Raw genomic sequence first — 17520 nt, 5'->3', positions numbered from 1 at the left:
GTCATTTTTCCCCCCTTATCCCCCCCTCATCAGCCGAGAGCACCCTCACCCCCTCATTTCTCACTTCAACTTTCACTCACATCTTCCTCCTTCTCTAAATCTTCAAGAACTCTCTCATTTTTCCTCCATGAAATCTTGAGTTTGTGTGTTGCTTCAAAAGATCCTCTTGAAGCCTTTCATCCATTTGGTAAATTGTTAACTATTGTAACATCCCAAAATATCAAGAGTAGAGTTGAAGGGCTAAAAGAGTAAATTGAAAAAGGGAACTCGGTGAATCCATGGGTAGACTCGGCGAGTAGGGTCGCGATATTGGTTGCGTGTTAAGTGGCCGACTCGGCGAGTCCAAGGCTGGACTCGGCGAGTAGGCGCTGAGTGGAGAAAACCCTAATTCTTGGGGTTGAGCCCTATATAAAGAACTTAACATCCATTCCCCAACCTATTTACTCATCCTCAAGTCCAGAAACCCTTAGCATTCGTGTGTGAGTGAATCAAATTGCATTTGGGAGCTTGAAGGGTATTTGTTGAAGGAATCTTGGGAGTTTGGAGGCTTGGAGCAAGGGGATTTGCTTGGATTCGAGTTTCATTGCAGTTCGGGCACTCTTTTGAGGTAATATCTCGTTCTTTGGCTGTTGCTCATTTGAATTCATCATTTTGAGGTTTATGGGGAGCTTAACTTGGGATGTTTTGGAGTCTGGAGGTTAGATCTGAGGTTGCTACCTCAGATCTGGAATGGGGAAGGTCTAGAGTGCATTAAAGTCCATGTGTTTGAGTGCTTAGTGAAGCCATCATATCCCAAACCCTAGCCCTAAAGTGAATATGGCCTAGATCTCTTTGGATTCATGTAAAGTTTGCCACTTTACGTGATGGATGGGTTGTAGGAGGCTAGATCTATGTTTTGGATCAATTGCATGGCATGGAATGCTTCTGTATGGATTCAGACCGGTGGTACTCGGTGAGTCACATGGGTAGACTTGACGAGTTGCTTGAAAATCAGTCGGAACTCAATGAGTTGGACAAACAACTCGGCGAGTAGGTTGAAGATAGCCTTAGACTCGGCAAGTATGTTATTGGAATCGGCGAGTCTTGTCGAAGAGTCACAATATTTTCTGGTTGAGTCGAGAATCGGTGAGTCAAGGGATGACTCGGTAAGTTGGGTGCGGGTGGACTCAGAGTTGTTGGACTCGGCGAGTCTGGTCATGGATTGACGGAAGTTCTGAGCTTGGGGACTCGGTGAGTCATCGGGTTGACTCGGAAAGTAGAGCCAGTCAGGGTTGACTTTGACCGTTGTCCAGAGTTGACTAGTTTGACTTTGTGGTGTTAGTCAGCCAGGGTCAAGATGGTATTAAGTAGAGATATGCTTGTGTTGTAGGAGGATGATAGCTCGGGAGATCGAGCGCTAGTGATTCCGAGATACGCGAGGTGAGTCTTCTCACTATACGTTACCTTGAGTGATATTTCGAGTTGACCAGAGGGTCTTATGTGCTATGTATGAGATTATGTGTTCTATTAGAGATTACGTGCTATGTGTTAGATGTATGCAGTATGATAATATAGATCGGGCCGGAGGGTCCAACGATTCAGACCGGGCCAGAGGGCCCAATGAGCTATAACTGGACCAGAGGGTCCGGCGAGCTGCGGGACTAGAGGGTCCCGCTGAGACATCTTGACCGGAAGGTCGGGTTTAGCCTTGAGTGGCGTATTTGTGATATGTGGTATTTTGGGGAACTCACTAAGCATTTATGCTTACAGTTGTTGTGTTTGACGTCTCAGGTACCAGCGAGGACTGTGGGAAGGCGACGGCTTGACTTGTACACACCCACACCGAAGGAATTCATGCTAGAGGGATCTTCGGATTTGTTTTCAAAACAATGTTGTTATGGATTTGAGGTTATGATATGATATACATTTAGTGGTTTAAAAATGAAAAAATAAATTGGAAATTTTACGTTGTTACAAGTTTGTATCAAAGCCTTGGTTTGAGGGATTCGGATGCACCTTCGGGCGTATTTGAACTCAAACCGAGGATTTGAGAAATTTTACAACCAAAACTACAAATCTTATAAAAAGAAAAAGAAGTTTTGGAGACAAGCAGAGTGGAAGGTGTGTACCGTCAGCCAGCACCCGAACGGTGAATCCCCAAAATACCCTTACTTTTGTGCTATGAGATATTTATGATGCACTTTATGAGATATTATAGCATGTTAGAGAGAAGCTACGTATTCCATATCTTAGGACTAGAGTGGTCTGATTTGTGATGCCTTAGCCCAGGGATTGTTGTTTTATACGATGTGCTTTTGAGTATGTGATGAGTGACAATATTTAGTTGGAATCCTTGAGGGGATTCGAGTGGAAGAGTAATCTAGGGGAGATACCTAGATAAGTACCATGGTACTTAGCAAAGGAGTAGTTAAAAACTACGAGGAGAAGAGTTGCAGAGTTCGATGGTACCTTCGGGGATGAGCAGAGCAAGCGGAGTTATCACCCAGAGTGAGTTATATATATATTCTTCGATGCTCGAATGCTACTTGCTTCGTGCTTTGTGGAACTCTTGATGATGGGAGTCAGCTAGCAAGCGAATATGACGATATTCAGGAGGTAGATGGCTGGCATCATTAGGAGTTCTTTAGCAGCTGATGGCAGAGAAGTGTGGGAATCTAGAAAGAGCCTAAGGAGTAACTGTAGCCAGATGAGTGCGCTGGCAGAGTAGAGAATTTCGCTGGAGAGCAAGCACGCGATGGAATTGGGGATCGAGAAGGTCGAGCAACTACTTAGGAGCTTTGGGATAGGCCGTGTGGAAAGTATGGCTAGATGTGGTAGGTAGTATGGGCCTGTACTACTGAAAGTAGAGGACCCATACTTGATACATGGGGTATTCTGAAGTTTCTAATGAGCGTATTGATGAGTGATGTTATGGTTCGAGTACCATACATCGGAGTAGATGAAGGATTGATGATATGGTTCGAGTACGATACATCGAAGCAGATTGAGGAGTGATGTTATGGTTCGAGTACCATACATCGGAGCAGATGAAGGATTGATCCTATGGTTCGAGTACCATACATCGAAGGAGATTGAGGTGTTATGTTATGGTTCGAGTTGTTGGGTTATGAGCATTCTAACACTCCTAAGTGTACATGCAACCCTAAATACCTTGGATCTATGTTTTCTCTATTATACATGCAAATATGAACATCCAAGGTATTATCCTAATCTAGCATACAAAACTATCAATATAACAAGATAGAATACATACCTCTTTGATGTAGAATGTCTTCATGAAGCTTGAGTGCCTAGTGCCCCAAGTGTGACACCTCAAATGGTTCACACAACACCAAATACACTTGGAATAACTTGAGAGAATTCTACACTTCATGAAAATTGGCTAGCCCTCTCTAGAATCATACTAGTGCCGATTTTGTCAAGAATAAGATCTTTATATAGTGTTACAATTAAGGTAAACCCTAATTTTCATGACTTTCCATTTCCTTGATCCATGGGTTCAAATACACCATGGAGCATCCATGGACCATCCTATGGGTTTTAGCCCAACTTGATTATCCATGGAGCATTAGCCCACTATACAAGTATGGATGATTTACACAATCAACCCATAAATTTAATTAGTCTTCTTTTGATCACTTAATTAATCCTAGATTAATTCTTGATCCATACTAATTAAATAATCTCATTATTCTTATTATTAATATACTAGAACTTATAATATATTAATAACCATAAGTGTCTTATTTCTCTCATTATAGTCTATCCAAGTGCATGATGCCATGCAACCCAAATGGACCATGTCGGGTCGGGTCAAGTCTTACCAATTATAGTTATGGACTTAGACATTAATCCAACAGTCTCCCACTTGGATAAGTCTAAAACTATTATTGCGTATGACTTCAGGAACCAACTGGCAATCATAGCTCTCAAAAGCTTCTATCGAACTCTAACCTTGTCGATAAACGTTGAACTTTGTCAATGACTTGTCCATTAGATAAGGTATCATATGTTCCTCCATTCTAGATATCATATGGACTGAGACATGGATTATAATCATTCTCTCTGTCCATTTGTTGTTTCCAAATTTCCGATTTATGACAACCGAGTAATTGCACAAATCAAATCAGTCCTGGCCCAGCCGAGCACTTCCATTTGTCATCATCAAATCATCGAGGGGCCCACATATATCGATTTTATCCCGAAGGTAAAAGGAATGGATAAACTTCGACTCGTATGGCTTGTTCTACTACTTGTTGAATCATACACAAAGACACGTTTTATAACATCGAGTTACCAATGTGTTTTCGTGCAATCAATGTACTATCAACTCATAGTAACAACTCATATCTCTAGGTTTAAAGAATATAAGATATTATCGTCTCATGATCACCAGTGATAAAATCCATGAAGTGATTCCAATGAGCGCGGGTTGAATCCAATACTCAGAACTTATGAGCACTCATGAGTGTTGTAGCCCTTTGTCCAACACCTTAGACCTCTACAAGCCAACCCATGACAATGTTAATTCATATCTACTTCCAACATATGACCGATTGTGGATGGTTTGAATAACTTTGTCATTCCGGAAGAATAACCTAGTTTATCTGGGAAGTCAAAACATGCAAAGTGAAACACAATAATAATTGAATCCAATATGGTATCAAAACCTATGAACATAAATAAAACACCTTTTATTTATCAACATATGATTACACATTATTCATTGTATACTGTTTCAGCTATCCACTTTATTCTTGAATTTAAAACAATAGTTGTCCCATGCTCCAAGCATGTACATTATGTTTTTCTAAACACTAGTCATGCCATACACCAAGTATGCATACTATGTTTGTCTATGATCTTTACTTTGTGAACTAGATCCATTGAACATAACTTCAATGATTCTCTTTTCACACTCCCAAATCCTTACTGCAAATGCAAGAATTCCAAATTCATGCTATTTACTGAAATCTGTTGGATTCTAAACTTATATGCATTGATCCTATTGTAATGATTATGCACAAATTCACAAAGACTTGGCAACAATCATTACAGAGTATTCCAAAGGAGATCAATTCCTTGGAAACATCCTTCTTGCATTAAGCTTCCTTAATCTTACACAGATTGAAATTTCTGACTTTGAAACATCTCCAGATTCATTTTGACTATCACTTCTGAATAAGAGTTGCCTCCTTACAGATTATGTTAATATGGTCCTTCCAGAATTATCACTATACTTTCAACTATCCTTGAGCAACCAATCTTTGGTAAACCTTAGATTATCCTCGACAATTGTTTAATCCTTTTAGTCATACCCAGTTCTAAACCTTTTCCCTTCTTAATGCCCCAGGCATTTGGAAAATTTTAGAAAGGGTGAATATAGCACATGTAATCGATCCTATATCCGAAGCATACGGGACACGATTCATGATGTCTCACATAAAGACTAAACCAATCTTTTGCTATAACATTTCCATTTCAATTCGCCAAGTTCCCATAATTCAGATTATGAAAAGGGATGCCGTAATCATCATCGAATTTTAGAACGCAAATAATGGACCCATATACAGAATTTCCTTGGGTTTTGAGCCATTCCAACATGAAATTCATATATATATATATATATATATATATATATATATATATATATATATATATATATATCCTTGACTAAATGATTAAAGCCTCATGATCTAAGCTTATAGATTTGAGATGAAGTATAGTTTCCTCTCCCTTAATTATAGCAAAACAACTTTTCCCACTTGAAACCCTTTTGTTTTCTATAATTAATATTGCTATCTTGCAATACTTATCATAATTATCATGCTCCCACTAACATGATGATTATTAGCATAACACTTATGCTCCCACTAGCTTTGACATGTACTCAGAAATCAGCTGACTTTCTTACCAAACTTCAAATTTCTGATACTAGATTGTTTTGATAAAACTTTATCAAAATCATACACATTCCCTTAGATAGCACACTTGCGTATCTAAACAATTATGAAGAGGGATGCCATAATCATAATGGTTAGACCTTTTTGCCACTTCTCACAAGTCCAGGTTAGTGTGCCGGTTAACCAGACACGCTCCACTAACGACTTTGAGAATGCAAATATCACAATTGCTATCTAGCTAAAATCTACATAGTGAAAGTGTTTCCTCACCATCATTTTCATGAATCGGAGAGAAACCTTATGACACTTAGATTTAATGGTGTATGTGTTCTTATCCATGTGAGTTGTCAAAACCATAGTCACAAGACAAGGATAATGACAAATCCAATCTCATATGGACTGAACTCAATCTTAATTTCTTGCCACCTGGCAGTTCAAGGGCCTGCCATTGCTTCCAAGTTGTTGTGTAACAAATTGAGAATTCTAAGAACTCATATGCAAAGCCAACTTTAACTGGAATGGACATAAAATATGTCAACAGGATAGGTTATAAACCTCAACTCGTGTGCTAGTGAAGAACTTCAGGTTTTATTCTTGATTAGTTCTTGAGACTATCAAGACCTTTAAGACTCCCATTGTCCTCTTGACATATAAGACTCCCTTGTCATTCATCCAAGAGATAGTGTGGATTCTAATCAAGACCAAACACTTCACATAATTGGCCTAAGTTGGTCTTTGTTTTATCCAAAACATCACAACTTACCAACTTCAAATGAACAAGAGTAGGACACTTTTACTCTTACATTTGACACGTGTTTTAAACCTTCTTAAAGACATGTCACTCAAATTACAATCTTGGAGTATGACTCTAAGACTTGTATTGGAACGAAGTATGACTCGTCATCTTGATTTAACCATTTCAACAATTCAAGATCCCTTCTTCTTAGTCATAAGAATGCACTAAGACTTCCTTAGAGAACTAATTTTGATATGGTTTCTTAATCATTAAGATGATCACAAAACTGATACTAAAGTACTCTCCCATCTTTTCAGCTTTGAGAAACTTTTATCCTTCTGCCTAATTGGATTCTTCTTATCCGCTTTGCCATGCATTGAAACCCTTTCCAATGTCTCAGAGTTACACTTATGCATGTAAGTATAATCATATTTACTGAGCTTTAGTAAACTATGACGAATAGCCTTATATCTTTTGTGGTGGACTTAATCAGTGCACATGAATATGTACTCGATCCCTTAGTCCATTACTTGACTCACACATCCATGTGAACAAGTAATTAGTCTTAACTTTTCCAATACTTGAAAGTTCTCATTCATCATGCTATACAACTTGCATGATTCCATGTCCCGGTCCAATTGAGACTTGGGTGACGAGAATATTTCCTTATTTGGTAAATTTAGACATTACCACAAATAAAGGAATCAATTTCATATTTCCACTCTTGCTATTAATGGAATCATATAAGCAACAATTTTTCCTCAAATGCCATTGTAAGGATATTTTAAAATAAATAAAATCAAAATTTTTCTTTTATTTTTAACACTATGTGGAAAAACTTATCCTTACAATCCATATGAAAACTTGTTGTTATCTATTCCTAAGCAATACCTCATAACTCCTAAGAAGTAGCTCAAGAGTCTGATCTTTAAACTACGCAATAGAAATCCATCTATGCGATCAGATTCAACATATTCTTTCTTTAATTTCCTTCACTTTTCTTTGATTCTTAAGACATTACCATGTGACCCAGTCACATCATGTATCAGGAATCTCAGAATAGAAACTTAACAGAGTTTGAGTAGTGGACTTTACCTGAAGTAGAGTCAACCTTATTGACTTTAACATCCTTAGGTAAACTTGGCAGCTTCGCAACTAATGACCCTTCATTTGGCAATATAAACATATGGACCCTTTGATAATGGTACACGAGACTATTACAGACTTAGCCTTTTCTCTTTACCATTTGGTCAACCTAGTTGACTATGGTCAATCCGTTTTTCTTGGGAAGAGAATGTCGTTTCTATATTTCCAGTGTCACCATTGTCAATGTCCATAAAGTTTCAGGAAGTTGATCTTAACAAATAGATAAGATCATTAAGGGTCTTGTCATGTCTGTTTCATAGGTGTTCCAAAAGAACTCACTATGTGACTTAGAAAGTGATTAAACCACCAACTTTCTCAAGACTTTGACACCCAACTCTCCCGGCTTGTCAATATGTGACTACATCTCCAAGATGTGACCACACCTAGACCTTTAATTCCCAATAGGGATCGAGTGACCTTAAACTTTTCAAGAACTTGTGGGGTAGGGAGAATAATTGGAGGAGGTGAAAGAAGTATGATTTCCATGGAACATCATCTTCATTTAGGAAAGCTTGTTTCAAGAGATTTGGGAAGATCATAAATGTCTAAACCAGACATGTTTTGGGAGATATTCAAGATAGTTGATCTTAAAGTCCTTAATATGACACCCAATATGAAATATTAAGGCTAGGACCCAACAAACTATTTTATAACTTAGAAGAGGTATGCTGTAATCCAAGCTATAAAACAACTTGAAGGTAGGTGAATGACGATTCACCAATTTTCACCAAGATAAACGAAATGTATTATTAGGTTTTAATTGTTTTTGAAACTCATAGATCTTTTAAGATTCATTGAACTGTTCAATGGCATATTTCAATCTCGAGTGTGCCCTTCAGGTTTTGTGACTGGGATGCCGAGGATCACAAAACAAGGTGTGAAGTAACTATGCAAATTACTTAGTACCCTTAAGTGTTTACCCCTCAATCGATGTGCCGGTTAACCACACATGCTCCATCGATACTATGATATACATTAAGTTACCCTTTGCCTACCTTGTTAAATACGAGTTAGTGTGACGGTTAACCACACACGCTCCACTAACCGACTTAAACAAAGTGCAAAGTGTAATTTCATAGATTAGCACCTTATTCACATTTTCCTAAGTAACTAAGATTAAGTATTATTAAGAGTTTAGTTACTTAGTATTTATCATTAATACTTTTAATGAAGAGAGAATTATAGTCCTGTCAAACCCGTTCGGCTAACGACCCTCCACCAGTCAAGCAAGCGGTGGGTGAGAGTGGACACCCATTAAGTTTCCATTTTATAGGCAACAACCTTATACCCACCTTATAGACCGGCTTCGAGAATGAGGCGTACTAGCGGTAAGACTGACTTTACTCGTATACATATATATATTATTAACTTATAGTATTATAAAGTATAAGGGTTGAATTTTAACTCTTAAAATTCTGAGGGCTAACTTGGAATTAAAGTATTCATAAGAGAAAACTTTACAAATTCCAAAACTTGAGGGCAAGTTTTTGAAACTATTCAAAACTAATTAATTCCATAACTTATGTGTTTAAAATAGTTTTAATCCAAAAACTCTTCAAGTTCCATAACTTGAGGACAAGTTATGGAAGACTTTAAACTAATAAAAGAATTAACTTTTCTTTATTTTATAACTTATGGAATTAATTAAGGTTACACTTTTTATTTATGTATTATTTAATGAAGAGACTGTTGGTCCTCCATAACTTGAGGACAAATTATGGAGTCATAACTCCAATTAATTAGAACTAGACTCTTCATTTTGTAACCTTTGCCAACTTTTATGAGTTTTATGAAACTTAAATGTGACTCTTCATATAACTTGAGGACAAGTTACAAAAACCCATTTTTAAATCAACTCTTAGATTAATTTGGATTGAAAACAACTATTTCACTCAACTTTTCTATTAATCTAAGCAACTCATAAGAACAAGATAATTCAAATCAAACTTTTTCATGTAATTAGTCTAACCTTTAAACTAATACAAAACATGAATCTATTGACAATCATCATTGAAATTGGATTAGCATGAACATTACCACATCAAAAACATGTTTATAAGTTCAAAAACATCTTAGGGTATTGTTCCTAGTCCAATTCCAGCCAAAAAAGTTGAATTTATGCTGTCTGGGGGTCCAACTCGTCGAGTGCACTAACCAACTCGGCGAGTTGGATGCTTTTTGCCTTGGACTCGTCGAGTCCCTTCATGGACTTGGCGAGTCTGCTGGGTAGACAGCACAAAACTCGATTATTCAGCTTTTATTGCAAGTATAACAAGAAAACAAGCCTAGGCTCTAATACCACTGTTGGGTTATGAGCATTCTAACACTCCTAAGTGTACATGCAACCCTAAATACCTTGGATATATGCTTTCTCTATTATACATGCAAATATGAACATCCAAGGTATTATCCTAATCTAGCATACAAAACTATCAATATAACAAGATAGAATACATACCTCTTTGATGTAGAATGTGTTCATGAAGCTTGAGTGCCTAGTACCCCAAGTGTGACACATCAAATGGTTCACACAACACCAAATACACTTGGAATAACTTGAGAGAATTCTACAGTTCATGAAAATCGGCTAGCCTTCTCTAGAATCATACTAGTGCCGATTTTGTCAAGAATAAGATCTTTATATAGTGTTACAATTAGGGTAAACCCTAATTGTCATGACTTTCCATTTCCTTGGATCCATGGGTTCAAATACACCATGGAGAATCCATGGACCATCTTATGGGTTTTAGCCCAACTTGATTATCCATGGAGCATTAGCCCACTACACAAGTATGGATGATTTACACAATCAACCCATATATTTATTAGTCTTCTTTTGATCACTTAATTAATCCTAGAATAATTCTTGATCAATAGTAATTAAATAATCTCATTATTCTTATTATAAATATACTAGAACATATAATATATTAATAACCATAAGTGTCTTATTTCTCTCATTATAGTCTATCCAACTGCATGATGCCATGCAACCCAAATGGACCATGCCGGGTCGGGTCAAGTCTTACCAATTATAGTTATGGACTTAGACATTAATCTAACACAAGTACCATACATTGGAGAAGATGAAGGATTGATGCTATGGTTCGAGTACAATACATCGAAGCAGATTGAGGAGTGATGTTATGGTTCGAGTACCATACATCGGAGCAGATGAAGGATTGATGCTATGGTTCAAGTACCATACATCGAAGCAGATTGAGGAGTGATGTTATGGTTCGAGTACCATACATCGGAGCAAATGAAGGATTGATGCTATGGTTCGAGTACTATACATCGAAGCAGATTGAGGAGTGATGTTATGGTTCGAGTACCATACACCGGAACAGATGAAGGATTCATGCTATGGTTCGGGTAACATACACCAGAGAATATTGAGAGGAGATGTCATGGGATGGGTACCATGGTTCGTAGTGAATGATGCTTACGGTTTTCCAGTTATCCGGTATCGATTGATGAGGTAGAGATTGGATGCTATGGGTTTTAGGCTTTTGGGCCATGATTGAGTTCGAAGGGGCATCCTTTGAGACGGAGGTTGAGAGCCTTTCAGAGTATTTTGGTAAGGAGTCAGAGGGAGGGGAGAATTTCGGTCTGAGTTGAGCAATCAATCGATAGAAGAGATGTCACCTTCTATGACCTGAGTGGTGTTATTTATGTTCATGTGCGAAACATGAGAGGCATGATGTTTAAGTTTTGGGTTTGGGGGTAAACCCTGTAGGTTGTCATTGATGATGATTTTCCACCAGAGTATCAGGTAGCATGTGTGCCGCGAGGTAGTCATTATCATGAGAAGATAGTTAGTTAGGACTGAGATACTCATGGACCACGTTACACCTATTTGAGTATAGTAGGTCGTATTGTAGTGGTATCAGTGGGGAGTCCAGTAGAGTTTATCAGTGCAATGGTTTTTGATCTATGTTGGGTATTGAATATGGGAGTAGGTCCCTATTCTTTGGACGATCCATGTATTGGAACATTGGTTGATGAGTCGAGGTGGGGGAGTATGATGATTCGGGACCTGGAACGACTAGAGGCCGTCGTCACAAGAAGTTCTTGAGGATTTCATCTGAGGTTTAGAGTCCATGAGATCGATTGATTTCCTTAAAGGGGATTTTCGGGCGTTGCGCAGCACTTGCCAGGGGCAGGTGCGATTCTGCTGGTAAAAATAATTGGCAGGATGGTTGTATGCCAATTGGGGACGGTTCGAATCCTAGTGGGGGAGAATCGGGTATTTTATTTAGGGAACCAGAGATTTGTGCAAGAGCGGTTAAGGGTTGGATACAGGAACCTGCGACTTGAATTCATGGGATCAGGGTCATTGGTGATTAGGGAAAGTTGCAGGGCGAGAAAATGCAGGTGGTGTATGTCTGAGAGAGAGAGAGAGAGATGAGTGTCTCCACGGCAGGTGGTGAGTGGACAGGAATTTGGCGGTGGTCAGGGCCGTCTCAAGTGGAAGGCTAGTGATGACAAGTATGGGCAGTCGAGAACTTCTGGGTCGAAGTATGGAGCAGCCAACTTTCGGGTGGTTAGAAGATCATCGAGCAGCCAACTTCCGGGCCGGTATGTGTATTCTTGCGTGGATTCTGAGCAGTAGAGGAAAGGATTCCAGAGGATGATCAGTGTGTTCTGAAGCGTCAACGCTTTCTTTGTATTCCAAGTGAGTGTTTGGATACACTGAAGTTGCGCATTGGGTAAAATGAAGAATTATTATGAGGCTCAGAGGAATGTATTATTGTATATGTATGGTGCTCGGAGAAGGAGAATCAGTGGTAGCGGCAGGACATTGTGATGTTTGGTGATGGTGTTCCGTGGTTTCCGCGTATAGCGTCTTGATTTTAGAGTTATTTAGAGTCTTGAGTTTGAAGCGACTAGTGATGTATCATGTATCTAGGGTTCCAGTGGGAGCCCTTCGTGTATTGCCATCAAGAGGGAATTATTTAAGGAAGTGGATCTCTGTAGTGATGGGTTCTGTGTATAGCGGTTGCCGCTAGAGTCTGTAATGCATATTGGGGCAAGTGTGTGACTACCTATGATAGTCTTCGGTGCATGAGTTAGTGAGCATAGTGGGTCGTTATAATGAGAATGAGGGTGTTGTGATGCTACGAGGATCCATAGTACTCGCAAGCTAGAGAGAGAGAGAGAGTCGTGATACTACGGGGGGCGTAGTATTCGCCAGTCAGAGGGTGTTGTGATGCTACGGGGAGCCGTAGTACTCGTAAGCCAGAGAGAGAGTCGTGATTCTACAGGGAGCCATGGTATTCGCCAATCAAGGGGTGTTGTGATGATACAGGGAGCTGTAGTACTCACAAGTCAGAGAGTGGGAGTCGTGGTACTGCGGGGAGCTGTAGTACTCACTAGTCAGTTGGCGTTGTGGTGCTACGGGGAATCGTAGTACTCACTAGTCAGAGGTTGTCGTGATATTGCAAGAAGCCATAGAACTCGTTAGACGGCAAGATAGTTTGATGATGGAGTGATCTCTCATCAATGTACGATGCAGAGGAGTTTTAGGCTTGAGTAGCCCTAATATTGAGTTCTGGAGCCTAGTGGTTAAACTGGGTGGGGCTGGGGCCTCCGCGTCTGTCGAGAGATTCAGCAAGGTGCGTAGGAGATATGCGCAGTAGACTCCAGAGGTCAGAGTTCATTCGATCTTCGATCGGATTGTACTTTTTGTATGAGGAGAAGAGAATTTAGTGACTTGCGTGTCACTGGGCCAGAATATTTGTCAAAGGGAGGAAGTTGGTGTGATATCTTGGGTTATGATATGTGTGACCTTTGGAGGTTCAGCTGTGGGGCCAAAAGCTGATCTGGTGTTCAGTATCGAAGAGGGATATGAGAAATGAGGTAGAGTTTACCTTGGTGATGTCTGAGGACACTACAGAGTAAGCGAACGATTCAGACGCTCGAGGACATACTTCGGGTATATATATAATAGATTTCGGAGAGAGTTGTGACATGTATTTGCCCTTGGCAGAGCTTTCCTGCAACAACAACCATCAGTTGAGCACCGGTGTGACACCCTTTGAGATGTTGTATGGGAGGAGGTGTCGTTAGTGATGGGTTTTGAGCATTCTAACACTTCCTAAGTGTACATGCAACCATAATAACCTTGGATCTATGTTTGTCTAATTATCATGCAAAGTTGAATTCCAAGGCTATATTCCTATCTAGCGTACATGGGGAACAATTTTAACTTGAATGAAGGATAGAATAAATTACCTTGTTGTTGCTTGTGTTCCTTGAAACCTTGTGAGCCTAGCACCACAAGTGTGATGCCTCAAATGCTTCACACAACACCAAATGCTCTTGGAAAAACTTATGAGAGAACACACACTTCTTGAAATCGGCTAAGCCCTCTTGTTTTCTTAGTGTAGCCGATTTTGGTGGAGAATATGATTCTTATATAGTGTTGACACATCTAGGGTTACACCATGTAAACCCTAATGTGTCATGACTCTTCATTTCCATGACCCATGGGTTTGTAACTCCCATGGAGCATCCATGGAGCATCCTATGGGTAGTACCCAACTTGATAATCCATGGAGCCTCTTAGCCCACTATACAAGATATGGATGATTTACATAATCAACCCACATATTTAATTAGTTCTCTTTTGACCACTTAATTAATTATTGATCAAACTAATCAAATAATATTATTAATATATTAGAACTTATAATATATTAATAATCTCCAAGTGTTATTTCTCTCATTTAGTCTATCCAATTGCATGGTGCCATGCAACCCAAATGGACCATGCCGGGTCGGGTCAAGTACATACCAGAAATAGTTATGGACTTAGACACCTTATCCAACAGTCTCCCACTTGGATAAGTCTAATAACTATTACTGCAAGTATGACTTCAGGAACCGATCGGCAATCGTAGCTCTTTTCAAGGTTTCTCGGAACTGAGAAGATGATGGTACGCCATTTAAGATAAGTGATCATATAATCCTCTGTTCTAGATATCAGTCGGACAAATACATGGAACAATGTCTTACTTATTGTCCAACAGTTTGTTTCCCGATTTCCGATTTGTTTGACAAAGAACTTAATTGAACACATCAACTTAGTTCTGACCGGGCCCGATACATGGGTCAAAACAAAATCATCGAGGGGCCCAGATATCAACTTCTAATCCAAGAAGGAACAGATAAACTTCGAATCATATGTTTGTTCTACCACTCATTGAATTACACACAAGAGCACGATTTATAACATCGAGTTACCAATGCGTTTTCATACAATCAATGCATAACCAACTTGGAAGTAACAAATCATATCTCTAGGTTTGAAGACTTATACGATATTACCGTCTCACGATCACTCGAGATAGAATTCCATGAAGTGATTCCAGTGAGCGTGGGTTGAGGCCAATGCTCAGAACTTATGAGCACTCATGATTGTTGTAACCTTGTCCAACACCTCTACACCCAAACATGACAGTCTTGATTCATACCTACTTCCAACATATGACTGACTGTGGAGGTTTGAATAATATGTTATACCAAACAAAAATTATTCTGGAAGTCAAAACATGCAAAAGAAATATAGTAAACGATCGACAAGAGATAGTAACACTTTACTCATAAATAAAACATTTTTTATTCATCATCAAATGTCAATTACACTTTACAAATTTCGAGGTTATCTAACTACTAAAGTTAATATTATCCTTCAGCCCTATGCTCCGAGCATGCTGACGATGCTTAACCCGAGTCAGTCCCTTTGTGAGGGGATCTGTCGGATTCTCATCGGATGATACCCTCTTTGCCACGAGGAGTCCTTCTTCGATCCGATGTCTGATGAAATGGTATTTTCTGTCGATGTGTCTGGATATCCCATGATCCCTTGGTTCCTTGGCTAAGGCAACAGCACTTTCACTATCACAGAAAATTTCCATTGGCTCTTTAATAGCTAGTACAACTCCAAGGTCTCCAATGAAGTTCTTCATCCATATCGCCTCCTTTGCCGCCTCGCTAGCTGCAATATACTCTGATTCACAAGTAGAATCTGCCACTGTCTCTTGCTTGGAACTCTTCCAAAAAATTGCTCCTCCATTTAGGGTAAAGACCCAGCCTGACTGAGAGCGAAAATTATCCCTATCAGTCTGGAAGCTAGCATCACTATACCTAACTACTCTCAAGTCATCACTCCCACCGAGGGTAAGGACCCAGTCCTTAGTCCTTCGTAGGTACTTGAGAATATTCTTTACCGCAGTCCAGTGTGCCTTGCCTTGGTTCCCCTGAAACCTGCTAACCATGCTCAAGGCAAAGGCTACATCAGGTCGAGTACACGTCATAGCATACATGATCGAACCTACAGCCGAAGCATAAGGTACTAGACTCATTTCTACTATCTCAGCCTCAGTGCTAGGGCTTTGTGTCTTACTCAATTTGGCGTTACTCTGGATGGGTAACTCTCCTTTCTTGGAGTCCTGCATGCTGAATCTCTTCAGCACCTTATCCAAGTAGGTACTCTGACTAAGTCCAATTAGTCTTTTACTCCGATCTCTCAAGATCCTTATCCCTAAAATATAGGCAGCTTCACTGAGGTCCTTCATAGCGAAACACTTCCCAAGCCAGGACTTTACTTCCTGCAGGGTTGGAATGTCGTTTCCTATGAGTAGTATGTCATCCACATACAATACCAAAAAGCTAACTATACTCCCACTAGCCTTGACATACACACAAGCTTCATCTTCACTCCTAGAAAAGCCAAATTCCTTGACCTTTTCATCAAAGCAAAGATTCCATCTGCAAGGTGCTTGCTTTAATCCATAGATGGATTTCTCAAGCTTACACACTCTATTAGGGTACTTGTTGCTGACAAAACCTTCTGGCTAACTCATGTAAACATCTTCAGCCAATTTTCCATTAAGGAAAGCAGTTTTGACATCCATCTTCCATATTTCATAGTCATGAAATGCAGCTATGGCTAACAGAACCCGAATAGACTTAATCTTGGCTACCGGAGAAAAGGTCTCATCATAATCCACTCCAGGAATTTGAGAGAAGCCCTTTGCAACCAGTCTAGCCATATAAGTGTGTACTTTACCATCCATTTCGGTCTTCTTCTTGAAGACCCATTTGCACCCCACTGTCTTACGACCTGGTACATTTTCAACCAAGTTCCAAACTTGATTGTCATACATGGATTGTATCTCGCTATCCAAAGCCTCTTTCCATTTAGCAGACTCGGGGCCTGCCATGGCTTCCTCGTAGCTGTTAGGGTCATCTTGACTTACTAGTGTCTCATCACTAATAAGTGTCTCACCTTCAGCAGAAATATGGAATCCATAGTAATGCTCAGGTGCACTCCTAACTCTCGTGGAACGCCTCAGAGGTACAGATTCGTCAATTGGCTCAACAGGAGTTTCCTCCTCAAGTTGAGGGCTAGAGTTTGAAGTTCCTTCACCACTTGACTCTTGAATTTCTTCAAGATCAACTTGCCTCCCACTGTCTCCTTGGCTTATAAACTCTCTTTCTCGAAAGACTCCTCTTCTTGCTACAAAGACCACATTGTCACTAGGTCTGTAGAAGAGGTAATCAAAGGATTGTTGTGGGTAGCCGATGAAAATACACCTCTCGCTTCGGGGTTCGAGCTTATCATGAGTCTCGCGTCTCACGAAAGCCTCGCATCCCCAAATCTTGATGTGGTCTAGTTTAGGTACTTTACCAGTCCACATCTCGTGAGGCGTTTTGGCAACTTTCTTT

This window comes from Lactuca saligna, chromosome 2, assembly GCF_052625555.1.
Source record: "Lactuca saligna cultivar CGN05327 chromosome 2, ASM5262555v1, whole genome shotgun sequence".
NCBI classification, from domain to species: domain Eukaryota; kingdom Viridiplantae; phylum Streptophyta; class Magnoliopsida; order Asterales; family Asteraceae; genus Lactuca; species Lactuca saligna.
This window is presented reverse-complemented; position numbering follows the sequence as displayed.